The sequence below is a fragment of the Copadichromis virginalis genome, linkage group LG14 (genome assembly GCF_057382275.1).
Source record: "Copadichromis virginalis isolate Kocher_CV1m ecotype Utaka linkage group LG14, C_Virginalis_male_GT1.1, whole genome shotgun sequence".
In the NCBI taxonomy this organism is placed as follows: Eukaryota; Metazoa; Chordata; class Actinopteri; order Cichliformes; family Cichlidae; genus Copadichromis; species Copadichromis virginalis.
Window position 1 is genome coordinate 28467122 of NC_140631.1, and position 21945 is coordinate 28489066.

General features: G+C 41.2%; 2 long non-coding RNA genes and 1 pseudogene across 2 annotated transcripts; all 3 read left to right on the forward strand.

The window, feature by feature from the left end:
* Positions 1–294: 294 nt before the first annotated feature.
* Positions 295–5212, forward strand: LOC146694169 (extracellular calcium-sensing receptor-like; annotated as a pseudogene).
* Positions 5213–9613: 4401 nt separating this feature from the next.
* LOC146694170 (uncharacterized) lies at positions 9614–10669 on the forward strand. The gene is made up of 2 exons (XR_014914862.1): positions 9614–9849; positions 9924–10669. It is a non-coding gene; the product is annotated as an uncharacterized LOC146694170 (long non-coding RNA).
* A 1684-nt stretch (positions 10670–12353) lies between these two features.
* LOC146694171 (uncharacterized) lies at positions 12354–17401 on the forward strand. Its single transcript, XR_014914863.1, has 2 exons — positions 12354–12999; positions 17109–17401. It is a non-coding gene; the product is annotated as an uncharacterized LOC146694171 (long non-coding RNA).
* Positions 17402–21945: the final 4544 nt, after the last annotated feature.

A 21945-nucleotide genomic window follows, 5' to 3' on the forward strand; every position in this document is an offset into this window, starting at 1 on the left:
GTTTTGCACTGTTACATATTTAAATGGGGATATGTGTGTATACTATTATTTTACATATATTAAACTACATTAAAATACAAATTAGGGCAGGTCCCTCCTTGTGCCCAACCCCGTAGGTCTATAGAGAATACACTGTTACTATTATATTATTTCTAATGTTGCACTGAAAGGTATAAATACCAGTACACTTTCATTTTCATCAAGATACTTTTAATGCCACTAAGTGGCTTAGCTCAAGAAATGACATCAACACAGAAATGGCCAGAGCAGGGATGGGCATTTCTACAACTGTTGTTGGTGGCATCTGTCTCTCATGCTGAGGAGCCAGTGTGCAGACAGAGAGGAGATCCTGAGAACCCAGTACTATCTAAGAATGGGGATATTATACTGGGGGGTATGTTCTCTTTTCACACAAGCTGGAAAGAGAGAAAGGATTCCTACATGAATAAACCTCTGCCACTACAATGCGCCAGGTAAATGACACCGCAGAAATTAATTTAGTTTAAAAGAATCTGCTTGAAATATGTAGATGCTAATAAGACTTGATAAATATTTTAATGTTCTCAGTTTTATAAATTGTTTGCATCAAATATTGTTGTTTGAAATGCTTATGTTGCTGTTTAATGATTTATACATAATTATTAGTCTCTGTTTTAAAGAACATGATGCAAAGCAAATTATTCATAAGTGTCTATTATCGTCTCAATTAAGTTTAAATTTCAGAGATTTGCAGTTTGCCCAGGCTATGCTTTTTGCCATTGAGGAGATTAATAAAAGTACAGACCTACTGCCAGGAATCTCTCTGGGTTATAAAATCTATGATACTTGTGACAATGTTGCAAGAAGTGTAGGAGTTACACTAGCTTTGGCTAATGGTAATGTGTCTGTACCGTCAAAGACACCATGTACCACATCTGCACATGTACAGGCCATAATAGGAGCAACCTCTTCTTCTACAACAATAGCGTTAGCTACTGTCACCGGACCTTTTTTTCTACCAGTGGTGTGTAGACTTCTTTCTTTATATCTAAAGACAGATAGATAGATTTTTTTGTCATTTCTATATATATATAAATTTTGTACTCTCTTAGATCAGCCATTTGGCCACATGTGCTTGTCTCAGTGACAAAACCAAGTACCCATCCTTCCTCAGAACAATACCCAGTGACTACTACCAGAGCAGAGCCCTGGCCCATTTGGTCAAGCATTTTGGATGGATTTGGGTTGGAGCTATCAGAACCAACAGTGATTATGGAAATAATGGCATGGCCACATTCACAGAAACTGCACAGCAGCTGGGCATCTGTTTGGAGTATTCAGTATCTTTCTTTAGAACAGATCCATCTGCCAAAATACAAAGGATAATTGAAATTATAAAGGCTTCAACCTCCAAGGTGATTGTTACTTTCCTTTCCCGTCCAGATTTGAATGTGCTTCTACATGAGTTCTTGTACCATAACTTGTCTGGGTATCAGTGGGTAGGCACTGAGTCTTGGATATTTGATTCACAAACTGCAGAAATGGACATACATCACATACTGGATGGTGCCATAGGTCTTTCCATTCCCATAGCACATGTCACTGGCCTGAGAAATTTCATACTGACTGAGAAGCCACTGAATTCGTCTAATACCCAACTGTTTACCGAGTTCTGGGAGACACTATTTAGTTGTAAATTCAAGGACTTGAAGTCATCATCAGACATTCAGAGAGAGTGTACTGGACATGAAGACATGACTGGAGTTCAAAACAGCTTCATTGACATGTCTCTCATGCCTATCTTTAACAATGTCTACAAAGGAGTGTATGCAGTGGCCCATGCACTTCACAATATCCTGAGTTGTAACAAAACATGTAACAAAAATGTGCAGCTAGATCCATTCATGGTGAGCTTTTTACTAGCTTAAATTATATTTTTCATATTAAGTCACATTGGCAAGAAAATAGTTTTAATTTAAAGAAATGGTTTCTTTCATATTCTTCAGCCAGTCCATTTTCAGCATATCTGTCAAAACTAATTTAGCTATGTCATATGTCTTAGATTCTACAACACATACGAAAGAGTCACTTCACAACAAAGGAAGGAGATGAGGTTTACTTTAATGAGAATGGAGATCCAGCAGCAAAGTATGACATTATAAACTGGCAGCCAAGAGAAAACGGAATTGTGGAGTTTGTAACAGTTGGTCTGTATGATACATCATTAGCTGTAGAAAAACAGCTACATCTGCAAAGCAAGGCTTTAATTTGGGCAAAAAACTCAAAGCAGGTATGCTGCGATACATTTTCCCTTCTATTTTACTTTTAAGATATCAGTTTGTATTTAAATTATTTTGCATTATTATTGTCATTATTTTAATGCTTAAATTTTAATAAATTACTTAAAATTCATCCAGGTGCCTTTGTCAGTTTGCAGTGAGAAATGTCCCCCAGGAACACGCAAGGTTCTCCAGAAAGGAAGGCCTGTTTGCTGCTATGACTGCATAAGATGTGCAGAGGGAGAAATCAGCAACGTTACAGGTGTGGTGATATTTTTTTTAAGGCTTTTTGCATTTCATTGGCAAGTTATTGTCAGTTATAAATACTTCCAACACATGTTAGAAGCTCATTGGAGAATTTCTGAATCATTTTAAACTATGTTTTTAAAATTAAATAATTGGTTTATATTTACTGCAGATAACATCAGCATCCAGATCGCCTTCTTAAACTATGAACAGTAAAGCCACATATAGAAATGTAAATTAAATCCCATCTTTACCATATATTTCATGTTGAATTTTTATTATGTTTATTTTCATTTGTAGAAAGATAAAGACATGATCAAGAACATTGCTCCAGTTTGTAGCTCTATGAACACAATAAGAAATGTTTGCGTGGTTTTCAGACCATTTCTGGTATTTTAACACACTTCATACCAGTAACCAATATAAAATAACAAGAGATACTTGTCATTTTATAAATGATGCTGCACTGTCAAAATAAGGACTGATGCCTTATAATAATCCAATACAACCAAAATAATAAAAAAACATATAAAGGAGTAACAACAACAAAGTGAAAATTATAAATATTACACATAATCGACATTCATAATAAAAACACAGTCTTCTGTTTAGAGTAATCTTGAGTTCAGTGTACAGTGTGGATATGGTTATACAGTAAAAACCTCTTTAGCTATCAATATGAATATGGTATATGGTGAAGTGGAAATCATCCATCCATTTTCTGGTGCTCATCCAGGTCTCAGTCATGAATTAGAATTGAAAAATAAAATCAGATAAAAATTTCTCACATCAAATCAAATCAATCAAAATTTATTTGTATAGCACATATTAAAAACAACAATGTTGACCATAGTGCTTCACAGTCAGTAAAAGCATGAGAAAATTAAGACAAAACAATAAAACAGGACAACAAACAATAGGTAACAACACAACAAGTTAGAACAGCCAACTAGTTAGAATCAAAAGATGGGTTTTAAGATGAGATTTAAAAGACTGGATAGACTCGGCGGTATGAATATGAACAGGGAGGTTATTCCAGAGTCTAGGTGCCACGGTTGCAAAGGCCCGATCACTTCTTGACTTAAGTTGAGACCTAGGTTGAGCATGTGATTGGACGATCCAAGTGCTCTGTTGGGATTGTATAAGTGGAGTAGTTCAGAAAGATGAACTACGTGAAGAAATCAAAAAGTAGTCTGTGCTAAATTGCATAAGTTCACTTTATTTTCTGTATTTATTTTGGCGGCTTACAAAATCATATTTATACATACAGTAGTCCACTTTCTTACTGTGACATGATAATTCTTGTTTAGGCCTCTCAATAGTAGCTGGTGTTTGTTGTTGATGAAAAATAATTGAGTTCATTGAGTTCATTTTTTTCTCCTCTCAATAACAGAAATGAGGTCCCAAAATAGTATTTGAGGTTGTTTTCATTGCCAATTTTTATATCCAAAAAACAGAGGTGTATGCAGAGCTTTATGAATTTGTATATGAACATTTCTACTTCTGTGCTCCTTGGAAAGAAATTATAACATTATGCACTTTGCTTTAAAATGTAAACAAAAAATATGCCATAATCACAAGAGCTATTGAGCACTTTAAATGTCTCATTTATCCATCCTCACCTAACCACAAAACAGTGTAGCAGTCACTGAGTATATTTGTTGGTTATCATCTTCTGACTGTACAGTACCAGTAGAATATTACATGGATGTTGTTGTAGATGCAAATGCAGGCATAAACTATTATACTCAGTAAGAGTAACATTTACTTCAATATTCATTTCCAGATTCAGTCACCTGTGTGAGATGTCTACATGAGTTTTGGTCAAATGAAAGAAGAGATGCCTGTATAAAGAAGGAAGCAGTGTTTCTATCATATGAAGACATTATGGGAGCTCTGCTTACTGCAGCATCTTTATTCGGAGCATGCATGACGATTGGTGTGATACGTATTTTCTTCAAGTACAGGAAAACTCCTATTGTCAGGGCAAACAACTCTGAACTGAGCTTCCTGCTGCTCTTCTCCTTAATTCTGTGTTTTCTGTGTTCTCTGACCTTCATTGGTCAGCCCTCTGATTGGTCCTGCATGTTCCGACATGTAGCATTTGGCATCACCTTTGTCCTCTGTATCTCTTGTCTTCTGGGAAAAACTATGGTTGTTTTAATGGCCTTCAGAGCTACACGTCCAGGTAGTAATGTTAAAAAATGGTTTGGGCAGACACAGCAGAGACTCTGTGTTACAGCATTCACTCTTATTCAAATTAACATATGTATCATCTGGCTAACAACTTCTCCTCCTTTTCCATTTAAGAATTTTAAAGAAATTAAAGACAAGATCACATTGGAGTGTGCTCTAGGCTCAGCTATAGGCTTTTGGGCTGTGCTTGGTTATATAGGAGTTTTGGCTATTTTATGTTTTATTTTTGCATTTTTAGCTCGAAAACTGCCCGATAATTTCAATGAGGCCAAGTTTATCACTTTCAGCATGTTGATATTCTGTGGCAGTATGGATTACATTTGTCCCAGCATATGTCAGCTCTCCTGGGAAGTTCAGTGTTGCTGTAGAAATATTTGCTATACTTGCTTCCAGTTTTGGACTGCTAATTTGCATCTTCATACCCAAATGTTATATAATCCTAACGAAACCAGAGAAGAATACAAAGAAACACATGATGGGGAAGAAGGCACCAAATTCACTCTGAAAAATGAATGCGGTAAAATGGGATTTTAATTTGATCATTTGTACATAATTAGTTGGTCACCATCCTGTCAGAATAGAAAGGAGCTGTCAGCAGGATACACTCCAATTGATACTGTCTTTATAGAAACTACTTCTCCTTTGTGATGTGTTTTTATTACTTACTTTGCAACTTACCTAAACAACAGCAACAACAAAAACAACAAAAAAAAAACATACCAAGTGACTGATAGCTAAAGGTTATTGAGTCATTTACACATTCATCATGACATGCTTTTATTTTGTTCTGTCAAACTCGGGAAGGTTTTGATTTGAATAACATGCAATAAAATGCTGATAAAAACAGTAAGAGTATCTATTATTCCCTATCTTGTTCGTTCTCATTATCAACAGGCTTCCACGCATAACCATTGCTGACTGCAGCACAGTCTAACTTGATGACAGTAGTTGCTTTGCATTGTCTATGGATGTGTTTTATTCATGATTCTCAAAGAGCAGCTAGACATAGATACATAGCAAATGAAATCAGGAAAGATTAACTTTTTTTCTCTTAATATATTGGTAACAGCAATAACAGTCAAGCTCTTCATTGGTGTAAGATCAGAACGAAATACAATATATGGTACTTTAGAACATGAGTTGTTAGTGTAAACAAAAATTAGAGTTAACAAAAAAAAATGTGTTGGTGTTGAATGTCTAAAATACCTCTAAACTGCTGATCATGTACTCTTGCCTTTGCGCTGTGTTAGCTCTTCATCTCACATCTGGTACATTGTTGCTGATGCTGAATGGAATCTGTCTCCCAGGTAGATTGGCCCATTGTCAGTGACACAAAGTCTAGCTACTGAAGGTGGACATTAAACTCTACATGTATTAAGGGTAACTTACCCCAAGGAGCACTGCTCTAAAAAGAGTCATACTGCTCCTAGCAGCGGAAATGAGTTTTATGTTTTAAAAAAAAACAAGGATGCTGTCCACTTTCACCTTCCATGTTTTAAGCAATAGGTGTTTCTTTTTTCTTGCTTTTTTTTCATTTGATTTGATTTTATTGATTAGCATTCAAATATCTCAGTGAAGACAGAACAAAGATCTACCACAAAGCAAGAAAGCATGAGACAAGGCTAATCAAAAGGTATTGGCTGAAGCATTTGCCTATTACACCAACCCTTTTAACAAAAGATCTTTTTGCATGCAGCTCCTGTACACAGGGCTCGAAGCAAATAATAAAACAAAGCAAAAACAAAACAAACAAAACAAACAAACAAGAAAAAAAACTTTCCACCTTAGATAAGTAACTACATCAAAGCAAAAGAGTCAAGAGGTTATTTTGGGGGTTTTCTTTTTTTTTTGCTCTTTTCATTCTTGATATATATATTTTTCTAATACTCTATTTTTAAACATATTTTTAAACAAGGAAAATGGACTACACCTTTTTAAATCACTGTCATAACTATTCCACAGGTTAACTCCTCTAACAGAAACACATCTCTGCTTTATACTTGTCCTTATCTTGTTTTTTGGTAAATGCTGTAAATGCTGCACTGAAATGGGAGAATCCACTTGTTAACTGTAATGCTGAGTGTTGTATAGTACTTTATATTAGAGATGGCACGATACCACTTTTTTATGTCCGATACCGATACCGATATCATAAATTTGGATATCTGCCGATACCGATATGAATCCGATATAGTGTTTTTTAATTGGTAGAACCTCAAAATCCCATCCTTTCGTGAACCTCGGGACCAAAAATGGTCCCGCCCCAAAAGTGCTCTAAAAATGTTATATATCAATATTTTTTTCTACTTTAAATTAGTCAATCTTTTAAAACTACTTCTGCTTAAAATATCCATGTCAAGTTTTAATTATATTTTCATTGTTTTAACCCTTTAAATCCCAGTTTTATTACATGAGCGCCCTGTTTTTTTAGCCCCAAAAAACAAAAAAACTAAATATTTTCCAAAAAAAACATTTGAAGTAATATTTGTTTGTTATTATAATTAGGCCTTTAGATGGACTAAAGATTGGCACCAACAGTCATTTCGATCGCCTTTTATTTTTTTTCCAGGAGCGCATTTCATAAAATGCACACTATCGACCACGCCCAAAAAGTGCTATAAAAAATTTATATATTAATATTTTATTCCACTTTAAATTAGCCAATCTTTTAGACCTACTTCTCCTTGAAATATTCATGTCAAGTTTTAATTACATTTCGCGGATTTTAACCCTTTATATCCCGGTTTCGTCACATGAGCGCACTGCTTTTTTTGCCCCAAAAACATAAAACATAAAACATAAAATATTTTCCAAAAAAAACATTTGAAGTAATATTTTATTGTTATTATAATTAGGCCTTTAGATGGACAAAAGATTGGCACCAACATTAATTTCGATCCGTTTTTAATTTTTTTTGCAGAAGCCGAAAATGTCCCCAGGCGGCGCTGCTGCTCCTGCTCCCCCGGGGAGGAGTGCCTCTGCCGCGGGTGTGTTTCGCGCAGCGCCGGAGCATATGGTTCGGTTCCCGTGTCTGCAGCACACACTTCCGCTACCACGTGAAAACAAATACGTCATTTCCTGTTGATTAAAAAAAATTAATGCACCCTCAAACGATCCTAAGGGCAGAAAATGGTCCGGAACGAGCAGCGGGCCAAGCTGCTGCTGCACGCGGGAAATTAGTCTGCCTTTTCCGGGTATCTGTCTCGAGCAGGCCGCTGGAGAAGGTGTGTATGTTCCAGCAGGCGTCACATGTGGAACAAGGGCGCCACCCGGTGGCCAAATAAAAAATTACAATTCTAAGGCCCTGAGTCCAGAATGAAAGTGAAAGTTAAGCCATCGCCACGACGTTAATGGTAATAATTGTACAGTGAAAAATAGCGTTTATAATGGGTTTCAATGGGGCACAAATCGGCCACGAGGTTCGATAGTGGATGTATGCCTTTTATTCAGCCATTTAAGCTCATTTAAAAAACTCAGACTGAAATTTTAAAATAAAATGGGAAAAAAATACATGTTTGAAAATTTGGCTATACTCCATTAAACACAGTGGAAATGGCGTGGAATTAAAAAACGGAAAGGCCACGAAATGGTCCCAGGTTCTACCAAGGGTTCAACAAAACTGTTTTTTTTTTAAATATCTTGCTGCATTTTGTATAAGTTCATACTCAAGTTTAAAACAACAACTACACTAAAGCTATTCTGTTATACCTATATGCAAAAAAAAAAAATAGTTCATAGTTCAGCAATACTGATCAATCTAATAAACTTAAACCTACACCATCCTCCCTATTCTGGTATTTTAAAGAGTACTTAGCGTAAATATTAAGCAACCTAACTAATAGGGTTCCAACTCCCAGCAACAACAAAAATAAATAAAAAATAGGGAACCACCCCTCACACTCCACCTCATGATGCTTAATCAACGTAATCAACCTTAATTTGATGCAGTGTGAAAAAAAAATGCACAGAAATTAATTATTTTTCAAGAAATATTAAATAGATTCAACATCTTTCTTCAACAAAATTGCAGACTGCACAGATGGTACCTTCTCAAAGGAAAAAGTACTATAGCTTACTAGGGTATATATATTAGACTTAATAGTCACTATATACAGTAATTGACTTCTATTCATTTTACATCAAATTAAAACTTTGGGTGTAAGATTCGGATAATTATTTATTAAAAGCTCGACATTTTAAATGAGAATAAGAAAGAAAAGTATGTCTTTGTGCCCCCTTTTCCCTGTTAATGCCCTATCGGCCCCCCTGGCTAAACTTTGCTAGATCCGCCCCTGCACAGTTACCAGCCGTCAGCTACGTAGAAAAAGATCCTCGAGTAGAAAGTAATAATAAATAAATTCTAACAACAGCTGATCAAGCTTAAAAGTGCTGCTGTTGTTCAGCCGCTGGTTTCCTCTTTCTGGTGCAAAGTGGGCCAAAAACAAACCAGAGACACGGACTCGCGACAGAAAAGCCGATCAGCTGATCATTAAGCAGTTTCATGATTGAAGTAGCAGCCCGAGAGCGAGAGGCAGTCGCTTGTTAAGCTTAACGCAGGAATGCTTTACAAACATTCAGAGATGGACTTACACACTTGCTTTACTTCTCTCGGGGATAACTTTGTCGGAGATGAAATGCCGGGTTGCTAGCGAAGCTCCACATGCTATCCAGACCACAGGTCCCGCATGCCACAGCCGCTCTATCACGTGATGCATACTGCTCGACGTGCTAACGTTCTGAGGTGAGTTACGGCGTGTTGCAAGTTTTGTGAGGTGCTTTCGTGATATTTAATGGATCGGATTACATTTTTTATTTTTCTCCGATATCCGATCCAGTAATTTAGGTCAGTATCGGACCGATACCGATACGTAATATCGGATCGGTCCATCTCTACTTTATTGTGGCAGGATGAATGTTATCCCGCGGTCCAACCCACTTTCAGCCTGGCCCATTAGGGGGCGCTGGTATAAATAGTGGCCATTTGAGTGTCTCTGCATTGCTTGCCTGTGATCTCCTTTTTGGTCACCTGACTTCCTCGGTGTGGTAGAGATCGTTTGTGGGTTACTCTAAAGTCTCCATCGCAGCTGGTCGTAGCTATAGAAGCCTCCTCTGAGCTATTCTGCTTACATTCTATGACCCGGCTTACTTGGTACGTAATCAACTTTTGTTACGCTCTCTGCCTTCTATTGTTCTTTTATAGTAATTATTTATTATGTTTCGCAGGAAGTGTGGACCTTAGTTTTGCGCCAAGCTACGCGAACTGAAGTGCTGCTGTTTTGCCTTGCTGTGCTTTTACCGTCTGTTCCCGTTGTGAGAATTCTTTCCCTGCTGCTGTCAGCTTTTACAGTGGACGTCGGCGTGGACAACGGCCATATGCATGCCGGTTATCGGAGTCAGCTGGCATGCATATTGATTGACTGTTAACTTATCGTCGTGTGGACGGCAAGTTGGAGCAGTACGGCGATTCCGTTTGCTCCAGATTTTAGAGTTTTATTCAGATTGTATGTTGTTTTATTGCTTTTTGATTTGTAGTTTGGATTCTCTGTTACACCACTGGTGGGAGGCCCTTTTTCTAGCTGTGGATCACCAGTGTGGTCTTGCAGTTGGGTTATCCCCCGGTGCTACACATTAGTTTGTTGTAATATATTAAAATTTTCTTTGTTTCTTTTTATTCAGATGCGGAGTGCCGACGTGGAGGAGACTAGGGTGCCTTGGTGGTGGGATCCCTTGAGTGTACACACCTGCCTTGTTTAGTTTATTAGTGTGAGTGTGTGTGTGATAGTCTGTTGCACTTGTGTTTTGGGTGTGTTTTCTTTCTTTAGTTTGTGTGTGGCATCCCTGCCCCTCCACTGGTAAGCCTCAGCTCTGAATACCTTTTTAAGCATATTTGTACTTGAATATTTATGATTGTGCTTTTATATGGTGTTTTAAATAATTATTAATAAATTGTGAATTTGTTGATCATTGAACCTCGTCTCTGGACTGAGTATAGCGAACCTAAGTGCCTTTCTGGTGATTTAGTGTTACTTTCAGTATTCTCTGGGTGAAATTCCCAGGGTGGCGTTGTCTTTTTAAAACTGCAAAGAGTATTTACTTTATATCCCATCCTCGTCTCGCCACAAACTTGGCGTTGTTGACAGGATATACTCTTTAAAACAGAGACGTGTGTTCTTCTTTTTTTGTTTGGTGTAACGTAAATTGTTTTTTTTATATTATTTTGTACAGAATAAAGGCAAAGCAGCAGCTACTTTGGTGTGGGATTTCACAGCTGTGTTACAGAGATGGAGGAAGAGTTACAGGAACTCAGGGACTTGATCGCGCAGCTGAAAGCAGACAATGAGAGGCTGCGTCAGGAGAGGGCTGTTGGGTCAGGTACTAGTGCTACACCTTCTACTTCAACTGCATCATCTGTTAACCCCCCAACGGCTGGTGTCTCTGTAGCAGAGAGACTAGTTTTTGTGCCCCGTGACAGAAAGTGCCCTATGTTTAGAGGAAAATCAGGTATAGGGTTGAATGAATGGTTGGAGGAAATAGAAGGTTGTGCTAGAGCACGTCATTTGTCTTTGGCTGATAAAGCATTTTTCCTGTTTGACCACCTAGAAGGGGAAGCACGTGAGGAGATCAAATATCGCTCTAGTGCAGAGAGGACTGATCCTGCTAAGATAATCACTATATTGCAAGAACTGTATGGCTGTTCAGACTCCTATGTAGCATTGCAGGAAGCTTTCTTCTCTAGAAAACAGCAGGAAAGTGAGACACTGCAAGAGTTTTCCCTCGCTCTCTTGGGTCTTATGGAAAAAGTTAAATCGAGTGCCCCCAATGGCATGCCCAATGCTGACGTTTTATTAAGAGATCAATTTGTTGAACAGGTCTTAGATAGTACCTTGCGGCGGGAGTTAAAGCAGCTAGTAAGGAGGCAGCCAACACTGACATTGCTGGAGATTAGAGGGGAAGCTATTAGGTGGGAACGTGAAGGGTTGCCTAGTGGCGTTAGGCATAGAAGCAGTTCTGTCCCTTCTGTTTATGGCATTCAGTATGGGGTCCATAGCGGTCCCTCAGGAATAGCTCAGTCTACCCATTTGTCTGAGATGAGCGAGATGAAGGAATTGTTAAAGCGCCAGCAGGAGCAACTTAATCAGCTCACTCAGAGCATTGCTCGATTGCAGGGCCCCCATCGAATGCCTCGCTCAGGACGGGGCGACTCCATTATATGCCGTCGTTGTCAGCAACCTGGACATTTTGCTCGGGAGTGTGATGGGGAACGCGTTCCTCGTTCCCGGCCTCCTTCGCAGGCCCCTCTGCATAATCGCAGGCACTCTCCTTTAAATACGGCTTCGGAAAACTAGCACCCTCCGTATTGCCGAGCCACAGTTCGGGTGGGGTGTCTATTGGCTCAAGGGTTGTTTCTAATGGTCCAGAGGCAGTCTCGAAATTAATTTCATCCTGTCCTCATATAGATGTGGACATGGGTGGTATAAAAGTACCTTGTTTGGTTGATACAGGGTCCATGGTCTCTACCATTACTGAAAGTTTTTTCCGCCAGCATTTTGAGTCCTGGGGTCAAGAGCGTCTCCAAGCTTGTCATTGGTTGCAGCTTAAAGCGGCTAATGGGTTGTCCATTCCTTACCTTGGCTATATCGAGCTAAGTGTAGAGCTCTGTGACAAGTTCCTTCCACAGTGTGGGGTGTTGGTCGTTAAAGATCCTCCAGGTGCAGGACCTTCCACGGTTCCGGGTGTATTGGGGATGAATGTCATTCGGAAGTGTTACCACGAGCTTTTTGGGCAACACGGTGAAGCATTGTTTAGTTTGGGCTTTGTCACAGAGGCCCCTAAACCCCTTGTGCAGGCGCTGCAAAAGTGCCATGACGTTAGTATAAGAGCCCCACTGGATTTGTCTGGCCATGTGAGAGTGAGGGGTAAGCGAGCATGTTGCATTCCGGGTGGTGTAATGAAAGTAGTGGCCGCCACCTGTTCTGAGCAATATTCAGGTGCCACTGTGTTATTTGAACCTACTGATGTTAACTTGCCTGCTGGACTTTTAGCGTCCCCTGCATTGGTTCGAGTGGTTAGAGGTACTGCATACATACCAGTTGTTAATGTAGGGACTATGGCGGTCTTGCTTTACCCTAGGACCGTTATAGGGACCCTGGAAGATGTTCATGTGGTCAGTTTGCCCGCTGGTGTGACAGAAGTACTCCCTAACGTAGCCACAATGGCATCTCACACCGCCACTCCTACTGTGCAGGATCAGATGGAAGGGATTGATTTGTCTAAACTGTCAGCAGAGGAACAGGGACAGGTGAGGTCTCTCCTTAAGAAATACAGCTCGGTCTTTTCTGCTCATGACACTGATTTGGGTTGCACTAACTTGATCTCCCATGACATTCCAGTCTTAGACGATATCCCCGTGCGGCAGCGTTATAGGCGCATCCCCCCTTCAGAGTACGAGGTTGTGAAAGAGCATATTAACCAGTTGTTAGGGGCCGAGGTGATTAGAGAGAGTAGCAGCCCCTATGCTTCTCCCATTGTGCTCGTTAAGAAGAAGGATGGCAGCCCGCGCATGTGTGTTGATTATCGGCAACTGAACAACAAGACAAGGAAAGATGCATTCCCCCTGCTGCGCATTGAAGAATCCTTAGATGCGCTGACTGGTGCCCGTTGGTTTTCCACCATGGATTTAGCAAGTGGCTATAATCAGGTCCCAGTTACAGAAGAGGATAGGCCCAAGACTGCCTTCTGTACTCCTTTCGGCCTATTTGAATGGAACCGAATGCCATTTGGGCTCTGTAATGCCCCTAGCACCTTCCAGAGACTAATGCAACGCCTTTTCGGTGATCAACAGTGCCAGTCTCTGCTTCTCTATCTTGATGACATTGTAATCTTTTCATCAACAGTATCGCAACATCTCGAGCGGCTGGACGTGGTGCTAGGTCGGCTTCAGCAGGAAGGTTTAAAAGCCAAGCTTGCCAAATGTGCCTTTTTCCAGCGGGAGGTTCGCTACCTAGGCCATGTCATCTCCGATCAAGGTGTCTCTACGGACCCTAGCAAGGTGGAAGTGGTGGCTAACTGGCAGCCTCCCAAGACTGTTTCGGAACTACGCTCCTTCCTTGGGTTTGCCAGCTATTATCGCCGTTTTGTGGAGGGTTTTGCCAAGTTGGCGGCACCTCTGCATAGACTGGTGGCAGAGTGGGGAGGCAGAAAATCAAAGAAGAGGTCAGAGCATGGTGTCGTGGAGAACTGGACTGCCGAGTGTGCTCAAAGTTTTGAGGCATTAAAGACTAAGCTGACGACAGCACCAGTGCTGGCTTATGCAGATTTCTCTTTGCCTTTTATTTTAGAAGTGGATGCCAGCCATGCCGGCCTAGGGGCAGTGCTTTCCCAGGAGCAGGGAGGTAAAGTGAGGCCAATAGCCTATGCCAGTCGGGGTTTGAGGCCCCCTGAGCGCAATATGCTAAATTATAGCTCCATGAAGCTGGAGTTTTTGGCACTTAAGTGGGCCATGACTGAGAAATTTAGAGAGTACTTGTTGGGCCACAAGTGTATTGTTTACACCGACAACAATCCTCTTAGTCACTTGTCTTCTGCTAAACTTGGGGCTACTGAACAGCGCTGGGCAGCTCAGCTCGCTTCGTTTGACTTTGACTTAAAGTATAGGTCAGGAAGGAGTAATAAGAATGCAGACGCTTTATCTCGCCAGCATCCACCTGATCCTCAGGAGATTAAAGCCATGGTTCCTGGTACAGCCTTGCCTGGACCTCTTCAACAAGCCTTGCGGCTGGGACCAGCTGAGGTATCACAAGCTGCCATTACAGTTTTGCCCCATCTCACTACTCCTGATCTTCATACCCTCCAACAGGTCGACTCAGTGATAAAAGAGATCTTGGTGTTCTGGAGGCGGAAGCAGCGACCCAGCTTTGAGGAGCGGCAGCAGCTTGCTCCACCTGCTCTAGTGCTGCTACGACAATGGGATCGTCTGATTGAAAGGGAAGGAGTTCTGTATCGTCAGGTTCATCGCCCTGACGGTGCCGAAGTGATACTTCAGCTTTTGCTGCCTAGTGCACTGATTGAGCAGGTGTTGACTAATGTTCATCAGGACCATGGCCATCAAGGGGTGGAAAGGACCCTAGCGCTTCTCCGCTCACGGTGCTATTGGCCAGGTATGTCTGCTGAGGTAGCTCGTTGGTGTCAGAGATGCGAACGTTGCCAAGTTGCAAAAGACACCCAACCAGCAGCTCAAAGTTTCATGGGACATTTGTTGGCTTCTCGACCAAATGAAATCTTGGCCATTGATTACACCTTGCTCGAACCTTCCCGGAATGGGCTGGAGAACGTTTTGGTGATGACTGATGTTTTCAGCAAGTATACATTGGCTGTCCCCACTCGTGACCAATGTGCTGCTACAGTGGCCCAGGTTCTCGTGACTGAGTGGTTTTCGAAGTTTGGTGTACCAGCGCGTATCCATTCCGATCAGGGTCGTAACTTTGAAAGCTCCCTGATCCAGCAGCTCTGCAGGTTTTATGGTATCGAGAAGTCCCACACTACTCCTTATCATCCGGCTGGAAATGGTCAGTGTGAACGTTTTAATAGGACTTTGCACAATTTGTTGCGGACCCTGCCAGTATCCAGAAAAAGAGACTGGAATGTATGTTTGCCCCAGTTACTCTACTGTTATAATACCACTCCCCATCAGGCTACTGGGGAAACCCCATTCTTATTGATGTTTGGGCAAGAACCCAGGTTGCCAGTGGACTTTCTGTTGGGCAGAGTACCGGACCCCATCAGTGGAGATGTGCACGAGTGGATTCAGGAGCATCAAGCCCGGCTACAGGTTGTACATGAAGGAGCCAAGGAACGATTGCAATTGGCTGCCGACCGCAGAAAGAGGCACCATGATAAAAAGGTGAAAGAGGCACCATTGAACAATGGCCAGTTGGTGTTCCTGCGCGATCTGAGTGGAAGAGGGAGATGTAAAATCCAAGATCGATGGAAACCCGTGGTATATAGAATCCTGAAGGCACCTAAAGGAGGTGGGGCAGTATATACCATTGCACCTGCAGATGATCCTAGCAGTGTGAAGCATGTTCATCGTACCTTGTTGAAGGCTGTGATAACGGCAGCCACACTATCAGAAGGGCCTGCTCCAAGCAGTAGCCCACGTGGCCCAGAAATATCCTCCCCAGAACCAGGACATGACTCATCAAGTGACAGTGACCTGTTATTCCTGAGCGTAGGAGCTCCTCAAGTAAATGTTTCACCATCTTACAGCCCAGTGGCAGTGATTCCAAGTAGCCCTGAGTTGTTGCTCCGGCCAGAAGACCGAACTTCCGATGTCCCAGCCACTTGTACAGTTACTCCGAGTGTAGCACCAGTTCCATCTAGCTCTCTTCCTGCTCCCTCTACGAGTTCTGATACAAGAAATGTGGTGGTGCGAAAAACAACCCGGTCCACAGCTGGCCAGCATTCAAACATCCATCATCTCCCAAGACCAACAGGGGAGGTGGCACAAGGGGCTGCTAACTCTATTTCTGAGCCTAGGGTACATGCTGTCTCTGCATTTTTTAGGCCTTGGGACTAATCTGGGTGTCTTTGTAATTCATCGTCGGGGCGACGATGCAAGAAGGAGGGGTAGAATGTGGCAGGATGAATGTTATCCCGCGGTCCAACCCACTTTCAGCCTGGCCCATTAGGGGGCGCTGGTATAAATAGTGGCCATTTGAGTGTCTCTGCATTGCTTGCCTGTGATCTCCTTTTTGGTCACCTGACTTCCTCGGTGTGGTAGAGATCGTTTGTGGGTTACTCTAAAGTCTCCATCGCAGCTGGTCGTAGCTATAGAAGCCTCCTCTGAGCTATTCTGCTTACATTCTATGACCCGGCTTACTTGGTACGTAATCAACTTTTGTTACGCTCTCTGCCTTCTATTGTTCTTTTATAGTAATTATTTATTATGTTTCGCAGGAAGTGTGGACCTTAGTTTTGCGCCAAGCTACGCGAACTGAAGTGCTGCTGTTTTGCCTTGCTGTGCTTTTACCGTCTGTTCCCGTTGTGAGAATTCTTTCCCTGCTGCTGTCAGCTTTTACAGTGGACGTCGGCGTGGACAACGGCCATATGCATGCCGGTTATCGGAGTCAGCTGGCATGCATATTGATTGACTGTTAACTTATCGTCGTGTGGACGGCAAGTTGGAGCAGTACGGCGATTCCGTTTGCTCCAGATTTTAGAGTTTTATTCAGATTGTATGTTGTTTTATTGCTTTTTGATTTGTAGTTTGGATTCTCTGTTACACCACTGGTGGGAGGCCCTTTTTCTAGCTGTGGATCACCAGTGTGGTCTTGCAGTTGGGTTATCCCCCGGTGCTACACATTAGTTTGTTGTAATATATTAAAATTTTCTTTGTTTCTTTTTATTCAGATGCGGAGTGCCGACGTGGAGGAGACTAGGGTGCCTTGGTGGTGGGATCCCTTGAGTGTACACACCTGCCTTGTTTAGTTTATTAGTGTGAGTGTGTGTGTGATAGTCTGTTGCACTTGTGTTTTGGGTGTGTTTTCTTTCTTTAGTTTGTGTGTGGCATCCCTGCCCCTCCACTGGTAAGCCTCAGCTCTGAATACCTTTTTAAGCATATTTGTACTTGAATATTTATGATTGTGCTTTTATATGGTGTTTTAAATAATTATTAATAAATTGTGAATTTGTTGATCATTGAACCTCGTCTCTGGACTGAGTATAGCGAACCTAAGTGCCTTTCTGGTGATTTAGTGTTACTTTCAGTATTCTCTGGGTGAAATTCCCAGGGTGGCGTTGTCTTTTTAAAACTGCAAAGAGTATTTACTTTATATCCCATCCTCGTCTCGCCACATTATGTATGAGGACTTTGTAGAGGAGAGGCTGTTTGTGTGGGTGAACCAGTGGTTCACTGGACCAACAGGCTAAAGCCAGATCTGATTTTTCCATGCTGGGTCAGTATACAGACCAAGCTGGCAGAGCAGATGTCCATTGGATGCAATCAGCAATATTTTATGCGATAAAATGCAGCTCATCCAAACAACATAACTGGTCATTTTACAGACTAATGAGAAAGTATCGAGTAGTGTAACAAATAACTTTAGCCTAGGTTACTCATTGAACATTAAGGACATCTGCACTGCCAGCTGATGTGACGCTTGGTTTTTCCACATGACTCAATGGCAAACACAGAACAGACAGTGTCAACTTCAACTTATGTGTCTGGTGAACCACCGATGTAACTGACTCAAGCAAGTATCCACACAACTGTCATTTGCAAAGTGATCTACAAACCCAAACATTACGGCCCACAGGTGGATTACCCCATTTCAGTGCATCTAGCAAAAAAATTTAACACTAAACAACCAACCTAGTGACATCAGGTTCTGTACTGATACAAGATGGTGCTACACATGATGTAAAATCATTATACACTTTATCTTAAACCACACTTCAAAGACATTGTTAAATCCACGACAGTTTCTTAGAGTAGGGTCCAATGTTGTAAATTTTCCTCAGCATGTCATGTAAACTTCAGAATGAAATTAGTATCAGACTGATGACAGATCTTAATATCACATCTATGCATCACAGATGTGAAAGTGGAAGTGAATGGATGACCGTAACTTACTCTAAGAGTACTGTATAACCGTACTCTATAAAAGTATGTATTGGAAAAATATTTTTTCTACATATCCATTTGTAAGGAATTGTGATTTACATTGTTAATTCATATTTAAATGAACCTGTGTATATCCTTATTTTACCGATATGAACCTACATTAAATGTGTATGTGAGGGCGCTGTGCATGTGAGGGCGCTGCTCCTGTGGCGATCTGAAGCAGGTGTTTATTAGTGTTTTCTTTCTCTTTTTCTTTTTGCTTTTAACTTTGTTTTAACTCTGTTCTTAACCGTGGTTTTAACTTTTTGCCGAGATGGAGATCTTCTACACGTTAGTTTTATTGTTGTTGGCGATATTCACCTGGAGTCATTCACTCTCACTGACAATCACTTATACACGCGAGGAACTACTTGGATTACGGTGGTCCTGTTTGTCTATGTACGACTCTTCTAATGCTCGGACAGATGTGATTCTTGGTGGCGGCTTTGGGACCCCTGTCAGATTGGATCGGAACTGTGGAGTAACACGCAAATCTCACGGAGGAGGGGTTTGTTTGTATATTAACCAGGGCTGGTGTAATAATTTTACTGTGCGGGAACGGTTGTGTCTTCCTGACATCGAGCTCCTTTCAGTATCTGTCAGGCCTTTTTACTTACCGAGGGAGTTCCCTCAAATTTTTGTCACTGTTGTTTACATTCATCCTGAGGCTGACATTAAAGTTGCTGCCGATGCCATTTTTAAAGTGGTACACAATCTGCAGACTCTCTCACCGGATGCTCCTAATTTTATTCTTGGTGATTTTAACAATTGTAATCTTAAGAAATCACTGAACAATTTCTTTCAATATGTCACTTGTCCTACAAGGAATAACAAAATCCTGGATTTGTGTTATGGACCAATTAAGGGGGCATATAAGTCTGTGGCTGGACCTGCGCTAGATTCTTCGGATCACAATGTTATTCACCTCCTCCCTGCTTACAGATTTGTGATTAGGAGGGAGAAGGCCTGTGTGAAGCGGACTAATGTCTGGACAAAAGACAGTTGTGTTGCCCTTCAGGGGTGTTTTGATTGCACTGACTGGTCCTTGTTTCAAGAGAGCACTTCTGATTTGGATGAACTCACTGATGTGGTGTGTAGCTACATCTCATTTTGCAAAGACTCTGTGGTTCCAGTCAGAGAATTTAAGACTTTCCCTAATAACAAACCGTGGCTCTCTAAAGATACTAAGGATCTGATTCTTAAAAGTAAAATTGCTTTTAACGAGGGAGACGTTCCCACTATGAGAATATTGAGGAAGGAGGTGAGGGCTGCAATAAAGATCGCCAAGATGTTGTACAGAAATAAGATTGACGCAGAACTCAGCAGTAACAACCTCAAAAGAGCTTGGCTTGGTATGAAAACAATGGCAGGGCTACACACGAAAGGTAAAAGTAGCATTACCTTAGAGGGGTTTACCTCTGACAAACATCTGGCAGACAGTCTTAACAGTTTTTACCTTCGTTTTGAGAACTATGACTGTTCTAGGCAGACCAGCACACTGAGGGAAAAGACTATCACTCCCCCATCTATTTATATTGATGAGAGGGGGGTAGCTAATCTCTTTAGACACACCAAAAGCAAGAGTCCTGGACCTGACAACATCTGTGGACAGGTACTGAGAACTTGTGCTGATCAGCTGAGTGGGATTTTTCACTATATCTTCTCACTTTCTTTAGAGCTACAGACAGTACCTAAGATTTAGAAACATGCTATTATTGTTCCTGTTGATAAGGGCAGTTCTACTAAAGCACTGAATGATTTTAGGCCTGTGGCTCTGACTTCTTTAGTGATGAAGACATTTGAGAAGATAATTAAGAAGGAGATTTTAATGCAGGTTGAACACCATCTTGACCCCTTCCACACTGTAAAAACGATAACTAGTAATTGTTGATTTGATTAAAGTTTTCAAATTAAACTGACTTAGAAATAAAACTTTCCATTTACAACCTGAAAAAGCATGTCTGCCCAACAAATTTCTTCCATTGTTGTCCTAACTAAGATTTTCTAGAGAGCATAACAAAGATTATCATCTTTTGAGTAGATTTTTCGAGTCAAGTTGGGAACCAGTGCGAAACCCCGTAGATGACTGGCACACGTGGTCTGTGCCAAGTTTGAACTAGACCAAACGAGCCTGAGCAGACCTGAGCTGTGTGATAGATAGTGGTTTGTCAATGTGTTCTGGACTGAAAACCTGCTAAGAAAATTTGAAGACACGTGTCCAAAGTTGGATGGAAATTAAAATTTTTCGACCATTACAGATTTTACCTGGTCTGAAGTTGGAGTGTATTTTTTGAACAGGACAAGCTGACTATTTGCCCTAGCAGGTAAGCTAACGAGATCTATTATTAGGATTTTCTACAAGCGCCTAGGCTGCATCCTCCTCAGGACCCAGGAGGGTGGAATGAGTAAAACACTGAAAAAAAGCCAAACAATAACATATTTAAGTTATCTAAGTGACTTATATATCATGCTTAAGCTAGCGAAGGACCGCGTGGGGGGTTTGAAAATGATATACCAGCTAGCTACCATAGCCGGTGGTAACAGACGTCTCCGAAAACATAGAAGCATGTTTGCAAATATGTGTTATCTTAATAAACTGAGCAGATATTTGAAATGTACACAGCTACATTCTCGCCTGAAAATATCTTAAAAGTTTACTTTGTGACCCAGAAAGGGTAATAAGAGTAATATTAAAACTAAGTGGCTTCCGCCATTGTTGGAGACTAGAATCAGCTGGGCCGCGCTATGAATTCTGGCATAGGGTGGGCCACGAAGGATACACCTGACCCATCCTTCAAAGCTGTGGAAAGTATGGTATTGTTTTGAGAGCCTTTGTGTTGGTGGAGTATTGATTTTATGTACAATTCCACGGGTAGACGCGATCTGTACGGTCCGACTTCGCACATGCGCAGTAAGGATCAGGGAGTCCAATCCGTAACTCGTTTTTTTTTCTGTTATATTGAAATGTTTCATTATTGCAAACATTTTCTCTCAGGCGGAGAGAGGTTGTAGAGTGTCAGCCTATGGTGTCCAGTGTGTGTGTCCAGGAGAGATGACCTGCACTGTTTTACTCTGAGGAGGTAAGACTGTCCTAATTTATTTATAATTTAATTATAAAGAAGAACCAAGTTGGCAGAACTTGTAAATCTTAGTTAAGTCAACAACAGTTGCAAAAGTTGAGAAAACTCAAAAATCTCTTGCATCATGTTGCCTTGAAATTTTACGTTTTCTCAACTTTTTCTTTTTTACAGTGCAGTTCGCCTATAGAGCAGGGAGAGGTGTGGAGGACGCTGTTGTCACACTCCTGCATCTCTTGTATAAGCATCTTGAGGCCCCCCACACCCATGCAAGATTATTATTTGCTGACTTTTCATCTGCATTTAATACAATTCAACCTCTCTTACTCGCTGACAGGCTTTACAATCATTTCAAGCTTGAATCAAAATCACCAAGAACTAGTCTGGTCGGCTGGGTGACAGACTTTCTGATCAATAGGTCACAATGTGTGAGGGTGAATTATGTATTTTCTGATGTGCTTTCCTCCTCTACTGGATCACCCCAGGGTTGTTGCCTCTCTCCCCTTCT